We start from the raw sequence: 11009 nt of genomic DNA on the forward strand, positions 1-11009 counted from the left end.
CACACACACACACACACACACCTTCCTTTGCAGTTGAATACATCCCAGCTGTTGCTATGTTTTGCTCTTATCTCACTCACAACAACAACAAAGGAAGAAATGCTGGTCGGGAACACACTTTGGCCGGCGTCAGCATCACATGAGAAGCAGCAGTAGAGACAGTTGCTGAGATTTAAAAGACCTTATTTTGAAGATATTTATTTTCAGAGGCAGGCCTGTTAATGTTACTTTTACTGAGATTATTAATGTCAGAATAAGACGAATATATTTATCTGCATTGTTTTGAAAAACCTAAAACTCGATCCTAAGTGGTTTGGAGCTTGAAATCAGTGTCAGCTGAACAAATGGTCTGACAACGCTGAAGTGGAGCATCAGCATCAGTTACTGTGGCAAAGGACAAGCTTCTACAAGACTGACTGCAAAAACCTTTAATTATACCTTTTAATCCTGCATAATCTATTAGTTTAGAGAGATAAAAAAAAAAAAAAAAAAGATAAATAAAATAAAAGTCGACAGGATGAGTTTATTCACTTAGGTTACCTGTAAAACATTTACAGTTCTGGGTTTCATACGTAAGTTCAATATAATAGAGTTATTTAACTTAATTCAATATTTGAACATACTTACACATTTAAAACATTATTAAGGAAGAAAATGAAATAAATTAGACCAATATTAATATAATTTCTTAATTAAAAATGTTTTACTATGCACTACACAATTACCAGTATACAGTTATACTCTCTACAAGACAAGTAGGTATAAATAAATCCATAGATAAATCCATAATTAGAGACAGAGGTCATTCATTAAATTCTTGAGAAAGTAGTTGCCAAACAGGTGTGCGACCACTTAAACCATACTGAACTTTTTGAAGAGTTTCAGTCTGGCTTTAGAGTCTGGCTTCATCATAGCACTGAAACAGCTCTGGTGAAAGTTGCTAATGATATTTTCATGGCCTCAGATCATGGACTTATATTTGTACCTGTCCTGTTAGATCTCCGTGCTGCATTTGACACAGTGGATCATAATATTCTTTTGGAAACACTTGAATATTTTGTTGGAATTAAAGGAACAACGCTAGTCTGGTTTAAATCTAAATCTATCTGATCGATTTCAGTTTGTTCACGTTAATGACAGAACTTACACATGCTCAAAGGTTACCTGTGGAGTACCACAGGGATCAGTGCTAGGACCAATTCTCTTTACTATATATATGCTCCCAATCGGTAGAATTATTAGACAGCATGGGATTAATTTTCACTGTTATGCTGATGATACTTAGCTATATCTGTCTATAAATCCAGATGAAGCTAACCCATTACATAAATTACAGGCATGTCTTGGAGACATTAAAACCTGGATAACTCTTAAATGTTGGCTTCTGAATGCAGAAAAAACAGAAGTTATAGTCTTTGGACCAGAGTCTTTTAAAAAGAACTTGATTAGTCTGCCACTTCATATGGATGGGATTAAATTGATCTCAGATAATAAAGTGAAAAATCTTGGTGTTATTTTTGAACAGGACCTGTCATTTAAATCCCATATCAAAGAGGTTTCCTGTCCAGGGGTGATGATGAGAAACTAGTCCATGCATTTGTTGGTTCAAGCCTGGGCTACTGTAATCTTTATTATCAGGAAGTCCACAAACTGTAGTTAAAAGCCTTCAGCTGATCCAAAATGCTGCAGCCAGAGTTCTGATGAAAATTAAAAATAGAGATCATATCTCTCCTATCCTGGCTTCTCTTCATTGGCTTCCTGTTAAATCCAGAATAGAATTTAAAATACTCCTTCTCACCTATAAAGCCTTAAATGGCCAAGCTCCATCTGATATCAGAGATCGTTTTGTTCCTTATGTTCCTAACAGAGCACTTTGCTTTCAATCAGCAGGTTTACTAGTGGTTCCTAGAATTTCTAAAGTAGAATGGGAGGCAGATCTTTTAGTTATCAGGCTCCTCTCCTGTGGAACCAACTTCCAGTTTTAGTCCGTGAGGCAGACACCCTGTCTACCTTTAAGACTAGGTTTAAAACTTTCCTTTTTTATAAAGCTTATAGTTAGAGTGGCTCAGGTTATCCTGAGCTATCTCTGTAGTTTTGCTGCTATAGGCTTAGACTGCTGGAGGACATAGGGACCCCCATTTCATCATTCTGCTTCATTCCATCTCTATTCTTCCACTCTGCAGAATCTGTTAGTTCAATCTCTTACTTTCTGCTCCCTCTGCTTTTTCTCATAGTAGCTTTGCATCGTCTGTTCCTGTTTGGCTGTGACATCATCCTAGAGAGAGGTGTCAGCTGTGCTGCTGCCATCAACACCTTTGTTTATAGATGTGGCCTGTTTTTCAATCTAGTCCTGTTTCACTGACTGACTGAATAGATGTGCTCTCCTCATCCTCTGACACGGGATTTGCACATCATTGATAAAAATAATCATAATAGTAGAAAAAAAGTGCACAAGCATCAAATATAGCAGCATATAGAAAATTTGCAATTCATTTAGAATTTAATGGGAGATTCACAAGGTGCAGAATGCCATTGCAGTCAAGAGCAACAACACAGAGATACATCTAGTACATCCATTATTTGAAGCCTCTTCTGAACCATAGATAAAGCCTCAAAAGCATCTGGGATTCAGGAGAGGCAAAGGGGAAAAGTATTGACTGTTGCTCAAGAGTCATAAAACTTTTTTTCAGATTAAAATCAAGGTTAATGAAAAGTGGAGAGGAACAGGAGTTTAAGTTGCCAGATGTTCAATGAGAGGCCCAAGCTCAAAGTCAGGAAGTTCCATAAATGTTTATGCTTCCCCAAAGCTTCCTGGAGAAGCTGATTTCATTTCCCTGCAGGACTTGGCACCTGTCCACGATGCCAAAGGTACGCACACCTGCTTTAATGACGTGGGTCAGCAAGCATGTGTGACCTAAACCCATATCTATGCACTCAAGATAAGAGACACCAGATATAACAATGCAGACAAACTATTTAACATGTTAGCAGTGCCACAGGCAGATCACCTTTATTCAGAAATTCACGGTAAAAGGAGCTCAGAGGAAGAATTTTAATCATATGAAGAATAATGAATTATATACAAATTATGATAATAAATGAATTTAGTGTATTTTATTAGTTGTAAGCCATAATCTTCAAAACCAATTATAAAAACACAGATAATACTGAATATCTTTTTCAGTTGACTTACTGGAAAATAAGCCTATTGACTGGAAAATCAAAAGAATTTGAATGCTATGTATTTGTAAAGATTTTAGTCGGCTGCATTTGATTGTTTTAGGTAGTCTTCAGGGAATCCACACCAATCTGATTTGAAAACAAAACTTCTTTTCAGTTACCTTTTGCTGTACAGAAGGCAACATAATGCAACCTTATTTTTGTGCAAATATAAAGATGTGTGAAGAAAAATGCATATAAACCCCCTCCAGTTCTCTCGTTTCCTGGTTCTTCTTACAGGAGGTGAAGCTTGCTGTGAAGAAAAGCACTTGTCAAAACATCAATCAGGAGGGAAGTGAGCTGACGGCGGAGCCTTAGCCCGTGCAATCAAAGGAAGGTGTGTCTGCTGCTCACGGCACCAGAGAGGGCCAGGAAAGGTGTCGCCACGGTAACCGTGGCAACACAAACAGCATGATTCAAACATTGATTTAAATGCAAAGCGAAGATTATGCAATGTACGTGCAGGAGTGTGTGTTTGTGTGTGTGTGTACATAAAGGCCCAGATGGTTTCTTGAGTCACAGTCATAAAGTCTCCCTTAAGTCTCTGCAGCTGGATGAAAACCACTTTAACCTGTAATGACCGCCTCTCGCTTATGGCAACCAGTGTAGCAGCAGGCGTGTATTTTATTGGCAGATGTAAGTGTGTGCTTTACAGCGGCTCAGTAGTACAAAAGTAAGGTCTGTCTCTGTGTCCATGTGTGGAGGGAAGGGGAGATCTGTTTAATCCGGTCTCCGCCTCAACTGAAGTTTTCATCCAGTGCAAAAGTTTTAGGCCAACCATCATTTTTCTATTCATTGCTTCCATTTGGCAAAACCTTCTAACCTTAATAAAAGTAAAAGGTAGTTATTTTTCTGTGGGTAAATAATCCGTTCTAACAGGCCATCTTTGTAAAATAGTTTTAAAACAATAGTGGAAAAAAATTTTTACTCCCTTTTTTTGTGTTTTTCAAACAACCAATTCATTGTATGAATAAATATAGAGTAAGATAAAAGAAAGTACATTTCTTTGCAGATGGAACCTTCATATGTTTTTTGCAACGTTTTCAATTCAATAGAAAAGTCTTAAAAGTGTGGCATACGTTTTTATTCCCCTTCTTTACCCTCAGAAGTCCAGATAAAATCATGAAAATTGTAAAAATCCAAGTGTTCCCAGCGAACATCTGGGAACAGACAACACCGTGAAGACCAAGCAAAGCAGCAGGAGGATGATGTATAAAGATGACGAGGTTATAAAACAACATTCAAAGTTTTAACAATCTGGACGGAGCCCCTTTCCTCTGGCAGGACATGGTTGTTGACTTGCACTGGAAGGGACAGCATTAGTCATGGAAGCCTGCAGAGTTCCATAGTAGCTCTGGAGGATCTGTTTGCGGTTTGCCACAAGCCAAGGAGGGGACATAGAAAAGTCCTCTGGTCAGATGAGACTTAAACAACACTTTTTTGTGTACATACAAGATGCTAGTGATGATGGAAAACTAACACTGCGCATAACCCTAAACATATTGTCCCCTCCGTGACACAACATTTGTCTTCAGTGGGAACCAGGGAACTGGTCGGAGCTGATGGGAATTTGTAGCTAAATACAGGGTAGATGCTGGAAGAACACACCCCTAAAAGACATCAACATATATTAGAAGATAAACAGTTTTTATTTTTCCCTCCACTGCACCATTCTGCAGTTTTTGTAATTATCTGTTGCATGTTGTGTTCAAGGACATGTTTTGTAGTCATTGCTAGCCTCCTGATTTAATCCCTAGAGCATATTTCACATTTCAGTTCTTACAGTATAAACATCCATGCATCTGCCTACATGCCAACCCGCACGTACATAGAGGAGGAACAAGGAGAAAGTGGACATACAGCATTTTGCAGATGGAGATAAAAGATGGAAACAACACAGATAGTTGTGCAAGCCAGTTCTCATTCCAAAAGGTACGCCCAGGCTGAACCTGTAAGCGCCAGCCGCATGCAAAGGTTTGGATGATTCTGTGGAGCAAAAAAGCAACTGTTGAACGTTGTTCCTGTCCTGTTCATGTTGAATCTAAGTACGAACAGATGCAACCTCTGATTTGGATCATTTTTTTAACTCCAAAGGTCACATTTTGAATGTGTGTTGTCACTTTTGATAAATTACTGTGTTAGTGTTGGAGCTCTAAGATATAGTTTCCTAACAGTAGCAATAAGGTCTGGATATAACAACCTAAAATACAGGAGGGAAAAAAGCAAATGCTAGAGCATTCGCTGCAAAGAAGCATTGAAAATCTTCACTTGATTTAACGAAAATGTTTATATGTGGAGTTAGTACAAAACTAAATAAACTGGTGTAAGGAATCCCTCATCAGGTTCAACATTTAGTTATATGTTATAATGCCCTGGATAACAGGACGTCCCTCATATCGCTTTGAGTTAAAAGGAAAATTTCACCCAAAATTAGAGATTAGAGATTTTCCTCAGCTGTAAACCCTTCTTACAGTACACTTTCTGACAAGTTCACCCAAAATTAAGCCCATTTCATTTGCAGAGGTGTAAAGAAAAGGAACAAGAAAACATCTCATGCTACAGTTAGCAGGTTAAATGTTAAAGTTAATGACATACAGTGAGCAAAAAGACTAAACAAGTTTGGTTTGTTTACATTGGTTGCCAGGAGAAGGAGGCCCTTAAAAAGAAAACAAAGCCACATCTGAATGAACCACAGGACCTCCGCAAGAGTGATGGGACCAAACTGAATGCAATCAAATTAAAAACCTTTTTTTTTTCCTGTCTAAAGGAAAATTATTTGGGCCTTGTCTAAAGCTTTGTGGCTCCTGGACACCAATAGTTTGAATTACTATGTGCTCCTAATGAGGAACAGTAACTATTTATTTTCCTATTTTTCTACAGTAGAGTATTAAATATTAAACTATATAACAACAACAGATAAAAGTGATCCATTATAAAAGAAAAGAATATAATTCAACTTTATTGTCATTACACTCTCACCAATACAATGAAGCAAAATATAGTTTGCATCTATCCAGATGTGCTATAAAGGATATAAATATTTATTTACATGTGCACAGAAAATATATATGTATGGACTATAAATAGTATATATAAACAGAGAGTAATTATAAGAAGCTATAAAATAAATAAATATATGAGCTATATAGAGATTATACAGGAATGTAAGGATGTGGATTATATATATATTAGCAGGTTTATTACAGTATATTACAGGATAAATAATGTGAGATAGTAGCAGATAAAAGATTATAGATTATATACAGCTATGGTTGAGAAGTGCGTGTAAGTTGTGTTGGATGCGTAGGTTGTTGTGTCTGAGGGAAACAGACCATGGTGTAAAATGAAAATGAAAGTCAAATGAAAGTACAAGTTGTTTTTTTTTCACAATTCCAAATAATTTCCCTCCGATGTAAGAGACTGCTTCTAAAGAAACAGGCAGTTCTTCAGCAAAAAAATGTTTTCATATAAACTATCTGCTGCACTAATGGGGTCCCAAATGTTGATTACTGCCTGACATTTAGTTGCACCACAGATCTAGAACTTAGAGCTTATGAAATATCACTCTCATTTCGTTGCCTGTACATCCGTTCTATTAATGCATTGCTATGCACTCATTCAAAAATCAAGCATAAAAGTACACAGATGGAAAAAAAAATAATACAAAGCATGTTGACTTAAACTTCGGGAGTTTGTCTTTTGTCCACCTTGAGATTAGCTCTATACAGCCCTTGGGGACGACACTTTACAGAAGAGGAAGAAGCTATTACTCAAAAGAAGCCTAAAAGCTGGATTAAAGTTTCCAAATGTAGTCAGGAACTACACCTTATATTGATCTCATGGCATCCAAACAAGAGTATTTGACCATAATCATCATGTTACATTTGGATGAGGAAAATTGCCTGCAAGCCTGAGAAAATCCTCCCTGCTGTAAAATATGAAGGAGGCTGCATCTCGCTGCAGGTTGTAATGAATGAAGAAGTGGTGAAATTCACAAAAAGATGATCAAAGCTGCAATAAAAGAATATTACAAGGAAAAACTGAAGCAACATCACAAAACATCAGCCATGAAGGTACTAATGGGTTCCACACATGGACAATGACTATCGTGCCACAACATCCTTTAGAGTATGGTTATAGAAATAGCAGATAGAGAAATACCTAATCTTGGTTCGGATGTGCGTGACAATTATATTTAGTGAAAGTGACTGCTATACCAGTTCTGTCAGGAGAAATGGTCTGACATTCTTCTGTGAGAAGCAGTATGTTTGCCACACCCAAAAACTTGGGATTTGGAGAATCCTAATAGAAACACTCGGATAAGACAAAATAATGAAAGGTGGTAAACCAATAACAAGGTTTGATACTTTTTTTTTTCTTTCCCCACAATATTTAATTTGTCAGCTAACAAAGGAAACATCAAAAAGTCTGCAGGTCCAGACATGTTGGCAGGTAAAATCACATGTTGACCAAATTGCGTGTGTTTTTTCTGGGATCTTTTATCTCTCCATGCAGCTTCCCATGGTCCCTGTCTGCATTATCGAGTTTGGGGTCAAAAAACAAAACACCAACTGACTCAGTGATCACCCCCCTATCGCTCTGACCCCAATCATCATCAAGTGCTTCAAGAGGATTGTCCTGAAATACATCAAAGATGCAATCCCTGTCTGTTTCTACAGGGAGAATTACTGTACAAAGGGTTCTATCTAGTTAGATCTCCGCTCTGCCCTGTCTCACCTGACACCTATTTTCGATTGTTTTATATGGACTCCATCTTAGCTTTCAGCAGGAGGTAAAGGCTTGGGGAGGTGATGGCCTAGTGGATAGAGCAGTGCACTTGTGCTTTAAGAAGGTTCGATCCCCACAGACTGCCACTTACTTAACTTAAGTGAAAATATAAAGAAGTCCTGCTACTACTTTATATTTTGTACTAGGGAATGTTGGCCTAGTGGTTAGAGCACAGGCTTGTTCTCTGAGAAGTTTGCAAGTACTCCCTGGGCGCCGCACAGTGACAGCCCACTGCTTCGGAAAGGGGATGGGTTAAATACAGAGGTGACTTTCTCCAGTGTGAGATCAATAAAATTCCATTATTATTATAATTAAACACTGTCCTTAGCTTGAAACTTCACAACCTTGGTTTGTCTGCACCACTGCACTCCTGAATCATTGACTTCCTCACCAACAGGCAGCAGATGGTGCGGATGGGGAAACAGTCATCTGCCCCACTGATCATAACACAAATATGATCCTGATGTTCCTGAAGTTCCCCACCACTGTGGTGGGTCTCATATAATTGATGAGACTCATTACAGAGAAAAGGTCCACAGTCTGACACAGTTGCTCCCTGAGAAAAACCTCATCCTGAACACCAGCATGACCAATAAGGTCATGGTAGATTACTGGAGGTCCAGGAGGACTGAGGGTGTGAACAGTTAAAAAGTTCCTGGGCAATTCACATCTCCTCAGACCTTCTCTAAAACTCCTCCCAGCTTGTGAAGAAGGTCCAACAATAGCTCTTGTTTTTTTTTAGGAAGTCAAATCATCTACTGTTTTGGATCTGGAATCTCTTTCCAGATATTTGTGAACTTCTACTGTTAAAACATGCTTTGTGTCAGTGGGGTAATGTGATACAGGAGCTATCTGACAGCAGACCACTTGGGACCAGCAGAATGAGAAGTCATGGAGTTTTAAAGACAAGACCACACCCATCCCTCTGGATAAAACCCTAAATCAAAGAACCAAATGATTAGATAATTGTCATGTTGCCTAGCAACAACTTTATTGGGTTAGCTCCTATGTTTATGGGAGTTAACCCAATAAAGTTGTTGCAAATTAGGCTAGTAATTAGGTCAAAAGTTAAGCAGTGATGCTTTAGAGACTTTGCTTTAGTTTCTTTAATTCCCCAGGTTGTGAAGGCAATCGCCCCCCCCCTGTAGTCTGCGCTAGCATGAGCAGCGCTTTATGGGTGTAACTTTGTGAGGAAAGTTGATGGGGATACTCTTAGGGTGGGGGCTGATGGACATACAGTTACTCAACACAAACGCTTTCAATAGGGTTTTTTTTTTCTTTCAAAAATTAGCTCAAAATGCATTGATATTTATATTTATAGGTAGTGAGACATTAATGTATAATAAAAGGATGAATAGCAGCCGATTACGATGCCAATTTCAGTTTTATTCATCCATCCATCAATCCGTCCAGAAAAATATGGATTGATTCATGGATGTTTTCGCTTTCAGCTACATTTGTGATTATCCTCCTTTAAAAGCAAATAAAATCTAATGTAGAATTTTGTCCCACATATTGACAAATCTGTGTTTTGAAATTATTGGTGGGGACATGTCCCACACCAGTCCTTCAGAAAGTTACGCCTGTGTTCTATGTAAATATAGTCTACTATACTGTTCTAATGATTTTCATCTACTATAAGTAAGCTACTCCACTTTCCTCATAACATGCCTATTTTTTTTTTCTTATTTAAATTAAATTAAATTTATTTATATAGCACCAATTCAAACCTCAAGGCACTTTCTATAGACATTTCAACCAGACGATACAAAACCAGTTGGTTGTATCGACTCATTGACGCAACAGCAATCCATCACACCAAGCATGCTTGCAGTGACAGTGGAGAGGAAAACTCCCTTTTTGACAGAAAGGACTTTTTAAAGACTTCCAAAAAAATAGAAAAATGCTCATTCATCTACAAAGTGTTTTGATTTTACCTGAAATGTGAAATATGAGCAAAATGTATAACAATAATGTGGCCTCATAATGACAATAATGATTTTTTTATTTTTGAATCTTACAAGATTAATTTGGCTCAGCAGCAAATCTTCACTGAAAGAGTCTCAAATTATTTTTATCTTTATAAAAATGAAGCTTTCTACATTAAATTCAGTGTAATTTAACGCGGCTGGAGGCACGTCGCTTGAAAAGCAGAGAACACTCCAACTCCCAGCATCCTTCGCGGGCGCGTCCTCCTGACGCGCACGCTCACAGAGGCAGGGAAGGACTCCGCTCAGTGTTTACGTTGAGATGCTCACAACAAAGGACAGCGCAACACGGACAGGCTGCTCTCTAACATAACGCACCGGGGCTACAAATACCTTTAAAGCTTCACTTATTTCACTGCTGGGGGAAAAAAAAAGGAAAACAGATTAAAAAAAATCCTCGTTTTCCTCCGCTATTTCTATTACGTGGTTTAATATCTGATTTACGAGCTCAGACGCGGAACAATTAATGTGACATTTCCTTCTGAGCACCAAGACATTGAGAGAGGACTTCATCATCTGTATCGCAGTAAGTCCGCTGATTTATCCTGCTAAATATAACAGACGCATGGGTGTGAGAGCGAGCAGTTTATTCCTCTGTGTTTTCTGAGCGTCACCTGCTTTGTCCAGCCAGCCTCTTACCTCATTTGGTAATGTCCTATCACTCTGCTGGGAAGTCATCAGGCAGGGCTGCAGCTGCAAAGCGCTCGCCTCTTCCAAGTGTTTTCTACACAGAAACACATGCTTGAACCTGCACCTGCCTCCATCTGTGTTCTTATATTAAGCTTTTACCTTGAATGTCTCATTGCCTGGGTTTTTACACCATGAGAAATCTCTGATCAGTCTGCAGGGATTAGATCCTTCAATCTGTCCTAGTTTGAACTGATGGTGTGTAGAGTTTTTAAGCTTTTATCATAAAGAATATTTTAATAATAATTTATTATTTTTTAAGGAATAAGCTTCCCTGATTTACTATTTAGTTGCTAATACACAGAGGCATAGCCAAAAAAAAAAAAA

Source organism: Cyprinodon variegatus, unplaced genomic scaffold, assembly GCF_000732505.1.
Source record: "Cyprinodon variegatus isolate N-32 unplaced genomic scaffold, C_variegatus-1.0 Scaffold569, whole genome shotgun sequence".
NCBI lineage: Eukaryota > Metazoa > Chordata > Actinopteri > Cyprinodontiformes > Cyprinodontidae > Cyprinodon > Cyprinodon variegatus.